The following is a 19,673-nucleotide window of genomic DNA, read 5'->3' on the forward strand; positions in this document are numbered from 1 at the left end:
GCAAGTGCTTAACCCTACTCAGTCCCTTTGTAAGCAGATCTGCTGGGTTATCCTCTGACGATACCCTCTTCACTACGAGGAGTCCTTTTTCTATCTGATGTCGAATAAAGTGATATTTTCTGTCGATATGTCAAGATTTACCATGATCCCTCGGTTCCTTGGTCAAGGCAATCGCCCCTTCATTATCACAGAAAATTTCCATAGGCTCCTGTATGGCCGGTACAACTCCAAGGTCTCCAATGAAGTTCTTCAACCATATTGCCTCTTTTGACGCTTCGATCGCTGCAATGTACTCTGATTCGCACGTTGAATCAGCTACGGTCTCTTCCTTGGAACTTTTCCAAGTCACTGCTCCTACATTTAGGGCAAAGACCCAGCCCGACTGTGAACGGTAGTTGTCCCTGTCAGTCTGAAAACTGGCGTCACTGTACCCTCGCACCTTTAAGTCATCACTCCCACCGAGGACTAGAAACCATTCCTTGGTCCTCCAAAGGTACTTAAGAATATTCTTGACTGCGGTCCAATGCGCTTTGCCATGGTTCCCTTGATATCTACTGACCATGCTCAAAGCGAAGGCCACATTAGGGCGAGTACAAGTCATATCATACATAATCGAGCCAACTGCGGAAGCGTATGGTACTCGGCTCATCTCTGCTATCTCGACTTCGGTACTTGGACTTTGAGTCTTACTCAATTTGGCATTACTTTGGATTGGTAACTCTCCCTACTTTGAATTCTCCATACTAAAACGTTTTAGTACGTTGTCCAAGTAAGTATTCTGACTAAGTCCTATTAGTCTTTTACTTCTGTTTCTCACTATCCTTATTCCCAGAATATAGGCAGCCTCTCCGAGGTCCTTCATAGCGAAGCACTTCCCGAGCCAGGACTTAACTTCCTGCAATGTCGGGATGTCGTTTCCTATGAGTAGTATGTCATCGACATACAATACGAGGAAGCTTACTATACTCCCACTGGCTTTGACATATACACATGATTCATCCTCGCTTCGTAGAAAACCAAACTCTTTGACTTTCTCATCGAAACAAAGATTCCATCTGCGAGACGCTTGTTTCAGTCCATAAATGGATTTCTCAAGCTTGCACACTCTATTGGGATGCTTCGCATTGACAAAACCCTCTGGCTGAGCCATATAAACATCCTTAGCCAACTTTCCATTAAGGAAAGCAGTTTTTGACATCCATCTGCCATATTTCATAGTCATGAAATGCAGCAATGGCTAGCATCACCCTAATAGATTTTATCTTCGCAACAGGTGAGAAGGTTTCATCATAGTCAACTCCGGAAGTTTGAGTGAAACCCTTCGCTACCAATCGCGCCTTGTAGGTGTGCATATTCCCATCCATGTCGGTCTTCTTCTTGAAGATCCATTTGCACCCGACCGTCTTACGACCTGGTACATTGTCAACCAAATTCCAAAATTGGTTGTCATACATAGATTGAATCTTGCTGTCCATCGCCTCTTTCCACTTCGCAGACTTCGGGCCTGCCATGGCTTCCTTATAGTTGTTAGGTTCGTCCAAATTCACTAGTGTACTATCATTAATGAACGTATCCCCTTCTGTAGTAATATGAAAACCATATAACTGGGGTTGAACCCTAACTCTTTCGAAACGTCTAAGAGGTAAGGACTCGTCAATCGGTTCAACCGGAGTTTCCTCCTCTGGTTGAGCGCCAGTGTTGGAGGTTCCTTCATCGCTCGACTCTTGAATCTCTTCAAGATTGACTTGCCTCCCACTGTCCCCTTGGCTTATGAGTTCTTGCTCTCGGAAAACCCCTCTCCTCGCAAAGCAGACAACGTTGTCACTCGATCTATAGAAGAGATATCCAAAGGACTTCTGCGGTTAGCCGATGAAAATACACCACTCACTACGAGGTTCGAGCTTGTCGTGAGTCTATCATCTTACGGAAGCCTCGCAACCCCAAACCTTGCTATGTGACAACGAGGGAGCTTTCCCTGTCCACATCTCGTGAGGTGTTTTGGCAACCTTCTTCGTAGGGACTAAGTTAAGGATATGGGCGGCAATCTCTAAGGCATACCCCCAGAATGAGATAGGTAGCGAAGCACGACTCATCATGGAACGAACCATGTCTAGTAAGGTTTGATTATGCCTCTCAGCCACACCATTCAACTGCGGTGTCCTAGGTGGCGTCAATTATGAAACGATTCCGCATTCCTTGAGGTAGTCGTGGAATTCAAGACTTAGGTACTCTCCACCTCGATCGGATCGAAGCATCTTGATTTTCCTGCCCAACTAATTCTCCACTTCTTTTTTAAACTCTTTGAACTTTTCAAAAGTTTCTGACTTGAGACTGATTAAGTAGATATACCCATATCTGCTATAATCATCGGTAAAAGTCACATAGAAGCGGCTCGCATCCCTTGTGGTGGATCTAAAGGGCCCACACACATCGGTGTGTATGAGATCTAATAAACCCTCACCCCTTTCACAAGTGCCAGTAAAGGGTGACTTGGTCATCTTTCCAAGTAAACAAGACTCGCACACGTCATCGTCCCTAAGGTCGAATGACTCCAACACTCCATCCTTTTGGAGTTGGGTTATGCGTTTCTTGTTGACATGTCCAAGACGGCAATGCCACAAGCATGCTTTATCCATACTATTGGAAGAATCAACACACAACACATCATTTCCTATATTATCTACAACCATTAGAGTTTCATATATTCCATTACAAGGCAATGCTTCAAAATATAAAACACTATTAAGATAAGCATAAATAGAACCCTTTTCATTATCAAGTGAATATATAAATCCTTGTCTATATAAACCATGAAAAGAAATGATGTTTCTTGCCATATCTGGCGAATAGCAACAATTATTTAAATCTAAACCTAATCCATTACTAAGCACTAGGGAATAAACTCCAATCTTGGTGACAGGCGACGATCTTCTGTTTCCCATGATTAGATTTATCTTCCCATGTTCCACATCCCTATTTCTTCTTAGTCCCTGCAAATCAGAACATATGTGAAAACCACATCCTGTATCAAGAACCGAAGAAATAGCATGCGATGAATCATTAGATTTAATAGTGTAAATACCTGCGAAGGACGGCTTGATCTTCCCATCCTTGATAGCTTGCAGATATTCTGGGCAGCTTCTTTTCCAATGCCTTATCTTGTGGTAGTGGTGGCACTCTGCTTCCTTGGGGTTTGAGTTGGGCTTAGCAGAACCAACTTTGGTTCCACTAGAAGAGGTATCATCTTGGGACTTTCCCTTGTGGTGGCTCTTTGAGGGAGCCTTCCTCTTCTTACCCTTCCCTTGCCCAATCGCCAAGACAGGGGCAGCTGCAGGAGTTGGAGTTGATGCAACAGGCTTATCTTTGAGATTGCTCCCAGCAGTCCTTAACAAGCCTTGAAGCTTGCTCAAAGTGACCTCTTCCTTATTCATGTGGTAGGTCATGCGGAACTGGTTGTAGCAGGGAGGCAAGGAGTGAAGGATAATGTCGATTGCCAGCTCTTCATCGAAGTTAACATTCAACTTCAGCAGACGATCAACATATCTCTGCATCTTTTGCAGATGAGCGGTAAGGGACTCTCCATTACCCGTTATGGTAGTGATCATCGAAGTGATGATCTCATACCTTTCTTGCCTCGCACTTTGGTGGTACCGGTCCAGCAAGTCTTGATGCATTTCATAGGGATACATGTCCTCATAGGACTTCTGGAGTTCTGCAGTCATGGTCGCCAGCATGATGCAATGGACTTTCGTAGCATCACGCTCATGGGCCTCAAAGGCGGCGATCTCTTCGGCAGTAGCAGTGTTGAGGTTGATTTCCTTCAGCTTCTCATCAAGGACATACTCTTTGTCCTCGTAAAGAGTGACCATTCGGATGTTGCGGATCCAATCATTGAAATTGGACTCGTCAAAGATCACTCTCCCACAAAAGTTCATGAATGAGAACGAGCCGGAGGAAATTAAGCCGGAAGCATTGTTGTTGACGTTTGACATCTGAAATGAAAAAGAACAAAGTTTGATTAGAAATGAATCCCCAATTAAACACCCAAATGAGAAATTAGGGCTAGGATCCAACAACATTATTTACAAATTAGAAAAGCGATGCCGTAATCTAACAAGTAAATAATTTGAAGGTAAGTGAATGACGATTCACTAATTTTCCACCATGAAAAATGAAAAAGAGATTAAGTTTCAAAATGTATTGAAAACTCCTAGATCTTTTGAGATTCATTGAAATTTTCAATGACATGTTTAAATCTCGATATTCCCCTCTAGTTTGTGACTGGGATGCGGAGGATCACAAAGCGGGTGTGAATAACCATGCAAATATACATGGTGCCCTCATTGTTACAGTCACCTATTCGATATGCCGGTTAACCACACACGCTCCATCGAACTATGACAAACAATGAGTCACCCTTTGCCACCTTTGCTTAGAACCCAATTAGTGTGCCGGTTAAACACACACGCTCCACAAACGTCTTAGCAAGGGTACAAAGTGTAATTTCATGGAATTGCATCAATTCACTTTTGCCTAAAGTAACTAAGATTGAGAATTTTGTAAAAACATTTAGTTACTTTATATAGATTCATTATACTTTTAATGAGGAAAGGTTTGCCTATCCTACTCGTTCGGATAACCACCCTCCACCAATCAAGGAAGCGGTGGGTGAGTGGACACCCATTAAACGGCCATTTTATAGGCCATAACCTTATACCCCCCTTATAGATCGGCTTCGTGAATGAGGCCTACTAACGGTAAGACTTGCATTTAAGTTATACATATATATATATATATATATATATATATATATATATATATATATATATATATATATATATATATATTGATCTTATAATATTATAAAGTATAAGGTTGAATTTTAAACTTGTAAAATTCTAGGGTTTGAAATTTAAATAGTTTAAATTAAACTTTTAATCAAAAATTTAAAATTTCAAAACTTGAGGACAAGTTTCGAACTTTTCAAAACACAAAGGATCAAATAGCAAATAATTTAAATTAAACAATTAATTTAATGATTATCTAAATTTGACCTAATCAATTTATTTACAAGATAATTCAACAATTAATTTAAATAATCAAATATTATCAAATAAGGAATTTATTATTCAAACAATTGGTAATTATCTTTTGATTTGGTAAGGATAAACATAAAACAGTAATAAAATTCGGATTTTATTAGTCAAAAACGATTTAGGTAATTATCCTTAAGCAAAACAGCAAGAAATCCCGAAAATCTCTCTGTCTGATAGCTAAACTCGTCGAGTTCACATTGGAACTCGTCGAGTTCATCCAACTCGTCGAGTTCTCAATGGAACTCGTCGAGTTCATCAGACAGAAAGCCCAAAAAACCATTTTAAAGCATGAATGAACATACAAGGTATCAATACAACAGAAACCAAACAAAGCTCTGATACCACTAATGGGTTTGAGCCAAAAGAACATCCTATGTGCTCATGCTAACCCTAATGCTTGGATCTAGGTTTCTCTATTGTACATGCAATTCATCCAAGACTTTTAAACCCTAGATCTAGTGTATATAATCAAAATTAACATAACAAAGCAGATCTAGATGTTTACCTTGTTGTTGATTGAAGATCTTGAAGCCTTGAGAACTTTAGCACCTCAAGTGTTGTGCCTCTAATGAATCACAAACACCAATAGCAAATCGAGGAAGAAAAAGATAGAGGGGAGAAGAGAATTTCCGCTCTAGGACTTCTAGGGTTCAAGCGGCCGAATTTCTCATGCCCAAGGGTCCTTTATATAGGTGTAGGAATTAGGGTTTCAGTCATTATCCTTATCTGGTTACTTAGCCACCAAGCAGCCCATAAGTCAATTCTAGAATCCCTATCATGGACGAATTCTTAAGGCTTTATCCCTAGAATTCTTCCACCCTATCTACTAGGGTTTCCTTGCCCAACTTTGCAACTATCACATAATTACAGTTCAGTCTCCTTAGTTCAATTAACTTCCTTTTGATGACAAAATTAATTCTTATTAATTCTTGACCAATGTTAATTAAACAAATATGATTTCTCCTTTAATATATTATTCTTACAATATATTAATAAACCATAATCACCTCTTTCTATGTTATTCCTCCAGTCAAGTTGCTTTGGTGAAGGCAACCCAAAAGGACCATGCACAACCGGGTCAAGTACATACCAAATATAGTTATGGACTTAGACACTAATCCAACACCTTCCTTTGTGAACAGATCGAATGGACACTATTCCAATGATGCTCATTTCACAATTCCAAATTCTTATCACTACTAAAACGTGTTAGAAATCCAACCTTACATGCATTGTCATTCTGTGATATCGAGGCTTCAAAGTCATAGGGACTTAGCTAACGATATAACAAAATGTTCTATTGGAACTTTATCACTAAAAACAATTCCATGGAAATGAACTCTCAAATTCAAGGTACACTCCTTGAACACCTTTCTTGCATTAAAGTTTTGAACTCACATGTAGATTTTAATAATCAACTCCCAATATGGAAACATTTCTATATTCTTATATGACTATCAATGCTGATCAAGAATCATCTCCATCCAGAATTATGTCAATATGGTCCATCTAAATTAATACTATACTTCCAATTGTTCACAAACAACCAATCTTCAATAAACCTCAGAATGTTTTTGACAGTTGTTTAACAACTTTAGTCACATAAAGTTCTAGTCCTTTTTCCCTCTCAATTCCCAAGGCATTTGGAAAAATCAGAACAATTGAATATTATAGCATATGAAATCGATCCTATATCGGAAGCATATGGGACTTGATTCATTATGTACTACATAAGGACCTTGTATCTCTTGCTATAATATTTCCACATATAAAATTTGATATGTTGAATCATCTCAACATGATATTCATATATGTCCAAGATTAAGTTCTATTAATCCCTTCAATCCAAACCTTTATATCTGAAACGAAGTATGAGTGCCCTCTCCCTTAAGTCCATCATAGAGAAACAATTCCCAAACTTTTGCAATTTGAAAATTGAAGACTTTGTTCCCTACGAATAGTATTGTCAACAACCAATACTTAGCATAACAATTATGCTCCCACTACCACAACAATTATGCTCCCTTCAACATAACGATTATGCTCCCACTAGCTTTGACATGTACCCATAAATCAACTGGACTTCTAGAAATTAATACTCTTGACTTTTTACTAAAATACAGATTTCTGATACGTGATGCTTCAATAAGTCTCCAACTAGACTTCTTATGCTTAGACACCTTCATTAGATAGCATATGTGTGTGTGTTTAAACCCTTTCAGAACTTATAAATATATGTCTTGAAAGTTCAGACAGTTCCTTACCATTTCTCACAAATCGAACTATGAAAATGGATGCCGTAATCATAGTGTGAATTTAAGAATGCAATTAATACAACCACTAACCATAATGATGTTTATCATATCTTTAAAATCCACTAGCGAAAGTGTTTCCTGAAAATTATTCTCATAAATTAGAGCGAAACCTTTTGCCGTCTAGATTTTACGGGGTATATGTTCCCATCCATGTGAATCTATCATTTCCAACCTACAATCACAAGATAAGGTTTATGACAAAAAACCAAATTTAAATTTAGCTTTCCTTTCATGGACTGAACTTCGTCATTCTAAATTTCTTTCCCTCTGGTAGCACAAGGGCCTACCAGTGCTTTCGTGTTGTTAAGTAACTCACCCATATTGATCAATGTTCTTTAACTGACCAACGTGCTCTGCCTTTTGCAGTTAAATGAGAACCATAGAACCATAAGTATTGTCAACTCAACTGGAAGGTGCACATAAATAAGAATGTGTCAACTCAACACGATAGGTTATCAACCTCTGGTCGTGTGGTAGTGATAACTAAAATGTTTATTCTTGATTGACTCACGAAACTCTCAAGATCAATAAGACTCCCACTGACTTCTTGACATATAAGTTTCTCTCTCAAGGAACATTCCTTGGCGAGCTAAAACAAATATTCAAATGTTAGTGTGGATTCCCGACAAGAAAACACTTCACGAAATTGGTCTTTGTTTATCCTTTGTTTTAACTATAACATCATAACTTCCAATTCCAAATGTGCTAGAGTAAGAAAACCTTATTACTCCACATTTCAAGAAGCGTTATAAACCTACTTAGTATAAAATAACTTCAAGATACGATTTGTAGTAACTAGATCATGGATCTAAAACTTGATTGGAAATGAAGTATGACTCATCTCTTGATTGAACCATTTCAACAATATCTGATTCATCTTCTTAGTCATACAATTTCACTAAGATGTTCTTCGAGAATCAATCGTGATATAGTTCCACAATCATTAAGATGATCACAAAACATGATACTAAAGTACTCTCATTTCCTTTCAGATTGGAAAAACTTTTATCTTTCTGCCTAATAGATTCTTCTAATCGTTCTGCTACTCTTTCAGACTTTTCAAAGCATTAGAATTATGCTTAATCTTATAAACATAATCATATTTACTAAAACATCAGTAAATCATGACGAATAAGGTTTTCATCCTTTGTGGTGGATCTGAATAGTCCACATTAACATGTACTAGATCCATTAGTCCTTCATTTGACTCACATAAGCGTGTGATCAATGAACTAGTCACAATCTTCCATCGATCAAGATTCTCATACATTACGCAATTCAAATTGCATGACTCCAAGATTTCTATCCAATCGAAACTTGGGTGATGAAAATTCTTTATCACTTAGTCAATTATGACATTTCCATAAGCGATGTATAACAAGTATCTAATTAACATTACCAATAATAGAAATGTAACCAACACTTTCACAATTGCCATTGTAAGGAAATAAATAAGTAAGCCAACTAGATAAACCAAAATTTCATTTTTATTGAAAATAAACGAAAAATTGGAACTTGTCCTTACAATGCATAAGAAAATGAAAGTTATGTTTCTAGACATCTCCTAACCAATCTATTAAATTATCCTAACTCCTAAGAAATATGTAACATTCCAAAAATTTCAATAAATTTAAACTTTTCAAAACAACCTACTTACTAATAAAAGTGTTTACGAAATCAGTATTCCAATTATTTAAAATCAGAATCTCCCAAGATCCATTCAGTCGTAAAATCAAGGATGTATACGGTCATGCCTTCGTCTTGCCACAGTCCTCCGAGGTACCTGAAACCATAAACCAAACTGTAAGCACGAAACTTAGTGAGTACCCCCAAAATACCACCACACAACAGATGTCAACAACTAGCATGCTCAAACACTCATGCCTGGACCATTTGACCTCAGGTTGGAATACCAGGCATGTCTACGATGGGCCCACTCATCCTCGAGATGGAGTACCCTCACATCCTAAGCAGTTTGGCCCAATCAACCATCGAGTTGGAATACAAAACATGTCAGGTCCAATCAACCATCAGGTTGGAATACCCCAGGCCTATTGACTGACGCACAAAGCAGTTCAGTCTCACCACAAACCATACTATCATATCGGGTCCAATCAACCATCGGGTTGGAATACCCCAGTCCCAATCAATCATCAGGTTGGAATGCCAATATACAACGGGTCCGTTCATTATCGGGATGGAATACCCTCAGGCCCAATCAACCATCGGGTTGGAATGCCCCCGATCTATTGACTCACACACACAGCAGTAAAACCTCAACCACGAACAATATGTGCCCATATATAACAGATAAGCATATAAATAGTCTACAGACAGACATGCAGATCTACTGATCACTAAGCATATCATCATCCTATATACTAGGATACTGATCTAACAAATCACTACAACATGATAGCATACTATCACATAACATGATATCTATTCTAATGGGCCGACCTTGGTGCCTTCGAACATCAAGAACAGTGAGGAAAACTCACATCGCACTGCTCAATCCCACAAAAAGAATCTCTGGCTATCGGCCCGCAAGAATCCCCACGCTATCAATCACAAGTTAATCATCCATAAATAATCGGATCCGACCCACACTAAGTGTCCAAACTAGGGTAAAAGACCTTTTTACCCTCTTCATAACTTGGCCCAAAACCAAGGCGTAATCCAACAATCCAAAATCCCAAATTCCCATTAAATACCCAAGGCCCAAATATGGCCCAATTTTCCAAATTGGCCCCAACCCTTTCATAGGCCTTAAATCAAGGTCCAAAACATTACTAGTCCAAAAACAATTTAATTTTGATGGCCCAACAAGGCCCAAAGCACCTAAGTCCAAAAATGGCCGAAACCGTAGATCCACCTATCCGAGGCCCAGCCTGCTGAGTACGTGGGGCGTACTCATCTCGTACGCGTAGCGTACTTGCCTTAGGGATTGTATGCTAAGCGTACTTGCTTGTACGCCCAACATGTTGGATTAGTGTCTAAGTCCATAACTATAATTGGTATATACTTGACCCGACCCGGCTTGGTCCATTTGGGTTGCATGACATCATGCATTTGGATAGACTAAAATGAGAGAAATAACACTTAAGGTTTATTAATATATTATAAGTTCTAATATATTAATAAGATTATTTAATTAATATTGATCAAGAATTAATCTAGAATTAATTAAGTGATCAAAAGAAGACTAATTAAATATATGGGTTGATTGTGTAAATCATCCATACTTATATAGTGGGCTAATGCTCCATGGATTATCAAGTTGGGCTAAAACCCATAGGATGCTCCATGGTGTATTTGAACCCATGGATCCAAGGAAATGGAAAGCCATGACAATTAGGGTTTACCCTAATTGTGACAAACTATATAAGCATCTTATTCTTGTAAAAATCGGACACAATGTATGCATGAAGAGGGCAAGCCGATTTCATGAAGTGTGCATTTTCTCTCAAGTTATTCCAAATGTTCATGGTGTTGTGTGAACCATTGGAGGTGTCACATTTGGGGCACTAGGCTCTTGAGCTCCATGGAATCAAGCACCAAACAAAAGGTATGTAATTCTACTAGAATTTATATTATATGTACTTTATATTATGCTAGTTAGAACAATACCTTGGAAAATTGATATTTGCATGTATAATAGAGAAAACATAGATCCAAGGTATTTAGGGTTGCATGTACACCATAGGAGTGTTAGAATGCTCAAAACCCTACAGTGGTATCAGAGACAAGACTTGTTTTCAATTATACTTGATGCTATTTGCAAGAAAAAATCGTTTTTTTTTTGGAATCTGCCAGTTCACCACGAGGTGGTAAAATTTACCACAAGGTGGTGACTGTTCAGTGAAAAAAAAATTAGTTTTTTGGCCTGTTTTGGATTAGAATCATTACCACAAAGTGTTTTTGTTCATAAAATTTGATTTTGATGTTATGGTAATGTTTATTCTCATCCAAATAAATGATAATTGTCATATTTTCAAGACTTGTTTTCGTTTATGTGATTATCTAAGTTCTTCAAAATTGTTGATTATGAATGTTCATGCTTGTGAGTTTTGTTAGATCATAGGAATTATGTGCAAATTGTTTTGTTAGTATAATTCTTGATCTTAATGAAATTGTATGGACTCCATAACTTGTCCTCAAGTTATGGATTACCAAAAGTTTTTTGTGTTACCTTGTTTATGAGTTGATTTAGATTAATGAAAAAAATTATGTGTTAGTTGTTTTCAATCCATATTGATCTAAAAGAAGTTCATAAAATATGTTTTTGTAACTTGTTCTCAAGTTATATGAAAAGTCATATTTATGAATCTTAAAACTCATAAAAGTGTCATAGGTTACACAAAAAATGAAGTCTTTTTCATTAAATTGTTTTATGACTCCATAACTTGTCCTCAAGTTATGGATGTTTAAGAGTCACTTCTTTAACAATGTTATTAAAGAATAAGAGGTTACATAAAAGTGAAGAGTCTTCATTTTAATGAACCATTAAACTCATAAGTTATGAAGTGAAAAGTCTTGAATAGTTTCAAAACTTGCTCTCAAGTTTTGGAATTTGTAAAGTTACCCCTCATGTATACTTTAATTCCAAATTGAACCTTAGAATTTTAAAAGTTTAAAATTCAACACTTATACAATTATTATAATTTTAGTTATATAGATATGTATAAGATAAAGTCAATCTTACCGTTAGTAGGCCTCATTTACGAAGCCGGTCTATAAGGGGGGTATAAGGTTACTGCCCATAAAATGGCAGTTTAATGGGTGTCCACTCTCACCCACCGCTTCCTTGACTGGTGGAGGGTCGTTAGCCGAACGGGTAGGAAAGGACTATAATTCTCCCTTCATTAAAAGTATAATGATAAATACTAAGTAACTAAACACTTATAAATTCCCAATCTTAGTTACTTAGGAAAATGTGAAAAGATGCTAACCCATGAAATTACACTTTATACCTTACCAAGTCGTTAGTGGAGCGTGTGTGGTTAACCAACACACTAATAAGGACTAGTAAGAGTGGCAAAGGGTAACTTGACTTTATTATAGATCGGTGGAGCATGTGTGGTTAACCGACTCATCGATTAGGTGATAAAGTTAAGGGTACCAAGTCAATTTGCATGGTTATTCACACCTTGTTTGTGATCCTCGGCATCCCAGTCACAAACTTGAGAGGGCACAATCGAGATTCAAACATGCCATTGAAGGTTCAATGTATCTCAAAAGATCTAGGAGTTTCAAATCCAATTAAAACTTAATTATATTTCGTTTTTCATGGTGGAAATTGGTAAATCGTCATTTACCTACCTTCAACTATTTTATAACTTGGATTACGACATCCCTCTTCCAGTTATGAATAGGTTGTTGGGTCCTAGCCTTAATATTTCATATTGGGTGTTATATTAAGGGCTTTAAATCAGCTAACTTGAATTTCTCCCTTATAGATGTCTAGTTTAGACAACTATGGTCTTCCCAAATCTTTAGGAACAAGCTTCCTAATGAAGATGATATCCCAAAAGGCAATCAAGGTGAAAGACTAATCCCTTTATTGAGCACTAATGGGACTGGACATCATACTTCATTTCCTCCACCTCCTTCAATAATTCTCCCTATCCCACAAGTTTCAAGACTTGAATAGTTCTAAGTCACTCAATCCCTATTGGCAATTAAAGTCTATATGTGCTTACATCTTAGAGGTTGAGCCACATATTGACAAGCCGGGAGAGTCGGGTGTCAAAGTCTTGAGGAAAGTTGGCTATTGACTGGGTTCTTTAGTCACTTCCTGATAACAGACTATGTCATGACCCTTAATGATCGTACATATTTGCTTGATGATGCTGAATCAACAATGATTTGGAGCATTGGTAAAGTAAATTAGATTGGAAGATCTACTTCCCAAACCTATTTGGACATTGACAGTGGTAACATTGAAAGTCCAGAAAAACTTTCTCTTCGCAATTGAAAGGGATTGGCCATGGTCAAGTCATTTTGAACCAATGGTAAAGAGAAAGGCTAAGTCTGTGATAGTCCCGTGTACCATTTCCAAAGAGTCCATATGTTTCCTTTTGCCAATAGGAGGGGCATTGGTTGCGAAGCTGTCGAATTTACCTGAAACCTCATAAGGATGGTAAAGTCAAAAGTTTGACTCTACTTCAGGTAAAGTCCGTTATCTAACTCTATTAAGTCTCTTTTGGAGATTCTTAATACATGATGTAATGTAATTACATTTTGATGTTTTTGAAGAATCAAAGGAAGCTTAAAGAAAAAGTGTGCTGATTCTGATCACATGGTTCGATGACCAGAATTTTGAGCCACTGCATAAGAGTTATGAGATATTGCTTAGGAATAAATAACAACAAAGTTTTCATATGAATTTGCATTGTAAGGATAAGTTTTTCCGCAAGTTTTAAAATAAAAGAAAAGTTTTGATTTTATTTATTTTAAGTATCCTTACAAAGGCATTTGTGAAAAATTGTTGTTTATATGTTTCCATTGATAAGCAATATTGGAAAATGAATTTGATTCTTTCGTTTGTGGTAGTGTCATAATTTATCAAATAAGGAAAGATTCTCATCACCCAAGTTTCAGTTGGATAGAAACTTGGAATCATGCAAGTTGTATTGTGTGATGAATGGGATTTTTCATCTTTGGTAAATTAAGACTAATTCCTTATTCACATTCGCATGTGAGTCAAGCGAAGGACTAAAGGATCGGGTACATTAGGTTGTGCACTAGTCAGGTCCACCACAAAGGTTGATAGGATTATTCGTTATGATTTACTGAAGTTTAGTAAATATGATTATGCTTACAAGTTTAAGTGTAATGCTGAAACATTGGAAAAGTTTCAATATATGGCAGAATGAATAAGAAGAATCAAATAAGGCAGAAAGATAAAAGTTTCTCCAATCTGAAGAGATGGGAGAGTACTTGTGTACGATTATCTTAGTGATTATGGAACCATATCACAATTGATCCTCTAAGGACACCTTAGTGCATTTGTTGGCTAAGGAGAGGAATCGTGAATTGTGGAAATGGTTAAATCAAAAGATAAATCATACTTCATTCCAAAATAAAATCTTAGAGTCATAGTCCAAGATTGAGCCTTTAGTGACATAATCTTAAGAAAGGTTTAAAACACTTGTCAAATGTGGAGTAAAATGTTTTCTTACTCTTGTACATTTGAAATTGGTAAGTTGTGATGTTTTGGATAAAACAAAGACCAACTAAGGCCAATTGTGTGAAGTGTTTGTAAAAGAATCCGCACTATCTCTTGAATATTGGGCAAGTGAGTCTTATATGTCAAGAGGACAATGGGAGTTTAAAAGATCCTAAAATAGTTTCAAGAACTAATCAAGAGTTTTGTTAATCACTAGCCCACGACTTGAGGTTTGTAACCTATCGTGTTGACATATTCTTATTTCTGTGTCTATTCCAGTTAAAAGTTGACTATGCTTGTGAGTTCTATGAGTTCTCAATTGTTTGCATAACAACCTGGAAGCAATGGTAAGTCCTTGTGCTGCCGGGTGACAAGAAATTAAGATTGAACAAGTTCAGTCCATATGTGTTTGGATTTGCCACTAACCCTGTCTTGTGATTATGGTTATGACAAATTCACATGGATAGGAACACTTACACCATAAAATCTAAGTGTCATAAGGTTTCTCTCCGATTCATGAAAATGATGGTGAGGAAACTCTTTCACTAAGTAGATTTTAAGTAGATAGCAATTGTGAGAATGACAAAAGGTCTAAACATTATGATTACGACATCCCTCTTCATAATTGTTTAGACACACAAGTGAACTATCTAAGGAAAGGTGTATGATTTTGATAAAGTCTTATCAAAGCAATTGCGTATCAGAAATCTGAACTTTGGTAAGAAAGTCAATAAAGTATTGATTTCTAAAAGTCCAGCTGATCTCTGGATACATATCAAAGCTAGTGGGAGCATAAGTGTTATGCTAATAAGATAATAAATCATTATGCTAGTGGGAGCATGATTATTATGTTAAGTGTTGCAATTTAGCAATATTAATTATAGAAAACAAAAGTTTCAATTCGCCTTGAAAAAGTTGTTTTGCTATAATTAAGGGAGAGGATTTTATACTTCATTCCAATTCTACAAGCTTAGATTGAGATTTTAATCTACTTTAGTCAAGGATATATAAGAATGTTATGTTGGAATGGTTCAACATAAGGAAATTCTATATATGTTGCGTTCTCAAAATTCGATTATGATTACGACATACCTCTTCATAGTTCGAATTGTGAGAATATGGCAAATAAAAATTTATAGCATGAATCGTATCCTATATGCTTCGGGTATAGGTTTGATTACATGTGCTATAATCCATTCTAAATTTTCCAAATGCCCAAGGCATTAAAATGGAAAAGGAATAGAACTGGAAATGACTAAAATGATTAAGCAAATTGTCGAGGACAATATGAGGTTTACCAAAGATTGGTTGCTCATGGACAATTAGAAGTATAGAGTAAGGACCATATTGACATATTTTGAAAAAAGGCAACTCTTGTTCAGAAGTGATGGTCAAAATGGTAATATGGAATTGTTTCCATAGGTGGAAGTTATTCTTTGAATCTGTGTAAGATTAGAGAACTTAATTAAAGAAGGATGTTCAAAGGAATGTACTTTGAATTTGAGACGACGTTTCCATGGAATTGATCTCCATTGGAATTCTTTGTAATGTTTGTTGCCAAGTCTTTGTGATTTTTGCCAAGTCTTTGTGACTTTTGGACGAACATAGTGTGCATGCTTGGAGCATGGCATGACTATTGTTTCAATTCAAGTATTAAGTTGATTAATCAAAACATGAATAATGAGTAATCAATATGGTTCTTAGATAAAAGGTGTTTTTATTTACACTCAAGGTGTTGGGGCCATATAGGATTAGTAGTATTCTTGTGTTTCACTTTGCATGTTTTGACTTCCAGAATAACTAGGTCATTCTTCCCGAATGACTAAGTTATTCAAACCATCCACATTCGGTCATATGTTGGAAGTAGATATGAATCAAGACTGTCATGAATTTGGCTTGTATGATTTGTCTAATGTGCATTAGACATAGCAATGGTTGCTGCAACATTCATGAGTACTCATAAGGCCTGAGTATTGGATTCAACCCACGCTCATTTGGAATCACTTCATGGATTTTATCATGAGTGAATCATGAGATGATAATATCTTATATTCTTCAAACCTATAGATATGAGTTGTTGACTATGAGTTGGTTATACATTGATTGCACGAAAACGCATTGGTAACTCGATGTTATAAAACGTGTCTTTGTGTATGATTCAACAAGTAGTCAGTACAAGCATATGAGTCGAAGTTTATCCATTCCTTTTACCCTCAAAGGGATAAAAGCGAAATCTGTGGGCCCCTCGATGATTTAGTGATGACAAAATGTAAGTGCTCGGCCGGGCCTGGACTGATTTGATTTGTTCAATTAGTCAGTCGTCATAAATCGGAAATCGGGAAACAACAAATGGACAGAGAGAATGATTATAATCCATGTCTCAGTCCATATGATATCTAGAATGGAGGAATATATGATCACTTATCTAATGGACGCGTCATTGATTTGTTCAGAGTTCGGCATCAGCTTTTAAGAGCTACGATTGCTGGTCAGGTTGTGAAGGCGTACTTGCAATAATAGTTATTAGACTTATCCAAGTGGGAGACTGTTGGATTAGTGTCTAAGTTCATAACTATAATTGGTATATACTTGACCCGACCCGGCATGGTCCATTTGGGTTGCATGGCATCATGCATTTGGATAGACTAAAATGAGAGAAATAACACTTAAGGTTTATTAATATATTATAAGTTCTAATATATTAATAAGATTATTTAATTAGTATTGATCAAGAATTAATCTAGAATTAATTAAGTGATCAAAAGAAGACTAATAAAATATATGGGTTGATTGTGTAAATCATCCATACTTATATAGTGGGCTAATGCTCCATGGATTATCAAGTTGGGCTAAGACCCATAGGATGCTCCATGGATGCTCCATGGTGTATTTGAACCCATGGATCCAAGGAAATGGAAAGCCATGACAATTAGGGTTTACCCTAATTGTGACAAACTATATAAGCATCTTATTCTTGTAAAAATCGGACACAATGTATGCATGAAGAGGGCAAGCCGATTTCATGAAGTGTGCATTTTCTCTCAAGTTATTCCAAATGTTCATGGTGTTGTGTGAACCATTTGAGGTGTCACATTTGGGGCACTAGGCTCTTGAGCTCCATGGAATCAAGCACCAAACAAAAGGTATGTAATTCTACTAGAATTTATATTATATGTACTTTATATTATGCTAGTTAGAACAATACCTTGGAAAATTGATATTTGCATGTTTAATAGAGAAAACATAGATCCAAGGTATTTAGGGTTGCATGTACACCATAAGAGTGTTAGAATGCTCAAAACCCAACACAACATACCTTCACATACAACCAACTTCCATTTTAAGCTCTTATTCCATAAAAACTTTACACCACAACCTAGATCTGACTTCCTTGGACTGATTAATCATGTAAAGTTACTAACTTTACATTCATGCATGGCTAAATGAAGCTCTTAAGCTTTAAAAGGACTTAATATGTGACTTAATGCATGCATGAGACCCAATACCCCATAAAGTTGGCACCTTTATGCATAAGGAACCACCAATAAGCTCAAATCCAAAAGAATAAGTCCTTCAAATGTCTTAATTCCGCAACAAACCTAAAAAGGGACCAAAAACATAACAAATCAAGCCATAAAGAGATCTAAACATCTACAAGCCAATGTATGATCTTGATACCTCCAAACTCTTGTAAAAAGGGTGATGATTCTAGATCTATGAACTCCTCACTAAGCAAAGCACCCTCAATCTTCTTTACTTCCTTCACAATGGCAAAAATAACCACCAAATCCTTTTCAAAAGCTCAAAAACACTAATATGAAGGCTAAGGGTCGATTTCTAGGGTTTAGGAAGCATGGAGGCTGGTAAAAAGGCCAGACCTAGAGACTTAAGGTCTTTATATAGGGTGAAACACAATTAAATTAGGGTTTGTTAAACTCCTCATACGCCCAACGTACTCCTCGTACACCCAATGTACGAGGCCAAGGCTTCACAATCCATCTGCTGACTACGCTCAACGTACGCCAATGTACGCCTCGTATAATGGCCCTCGCACCAGTACACCCATCGTACTTCTCATGTATGCCCCGCGTAATAGGGTTTTCCCCAAACCCTAAATTCTTCTGAAGGCCATAATGTTTTCAGTACAAATCCTATTTAGACGTTCCTTATATCCATGAAAAGGTAACGAGAAGCTCTACACTTTAATCATCTTATAATTGCCTTAAAACTTCCCGAATAAAAATACAATTTCCATAAAAGCCCGAACTGAAACTTTACTGAAATACCCCTTGGCTCTAAAACACAAACCGAACACCTGGATCATCTCAATTACGTCACCTATACCCAAATGGGAACGATTCGAGACATGTTGTTACGAAGTAGCTCCAAATTCTGATCATCGAACCGTGTGACCGAAGTCCATCTCTCACGATCAAATTTAGCTCACTCTTCTTAAGCTTCCTTCTTTCTCTTACATCCTACAATAACATAAAAATGTGTTCATCACATTCATGCATTAAGAGTATATGAGTAGGAACTTGTTAAGATAATGGAATTAGATAATGGATGTACCTGAAGTATAGTCACACGACTTGACTTTACCATCTCTGAGATCTTTCAGATACTTTGGGTAGCTTCGCAACCAATGTCCCTTCAATTGGTAATAGAATCATATGGGCTCCTTAGGGTTAGCACATGGAACTATCTCAGAACTAGCCTTTCTCTTTACCATATGATCAAACGGTTTGACCTTGGCCGACCCCTTTCCATTGGGAAGACAAATCTTTTCTCGACCACCATTGTCACCATTTTCAATGTCCATGGAAACTTTGGAATTAAAACCTTCAAGCACCTTTGCTTCATTTGTGCTCTTAAACATTTCTGCTTCAGCAACAATCAACATCTGGGTCAGATCAATTAGGGTCACGTCGATGTTCGTCATATAAAAGTTCTCAATAAACTGACCATATGACTTAGGAAGCGAAAGAAGAACCAAATCAATGGCTTTCTCCCTTGGGTAAACGACACCCATTCTATCCAATTTTTCAATCTACGATTTCATTTCCAGAACATGCGCACACATAAAATTTC

This window comes from Lactuca virosa, chromosome 5 (assembly GCF_052849685.1).
Source record: "Lactuca virosa cultivar CGN04683 chromosome 5, Lactuca_virosa_CGN04683_v6, whole genome shotgun sequence".
In the NCBI taxonomy this organism is placed as follows: Eukaryota; Viridiplantae; Streptophyta; class Magnoliopsida; order Asterales; family Asteraceae; genus Lactuca; species Lactuca virosa.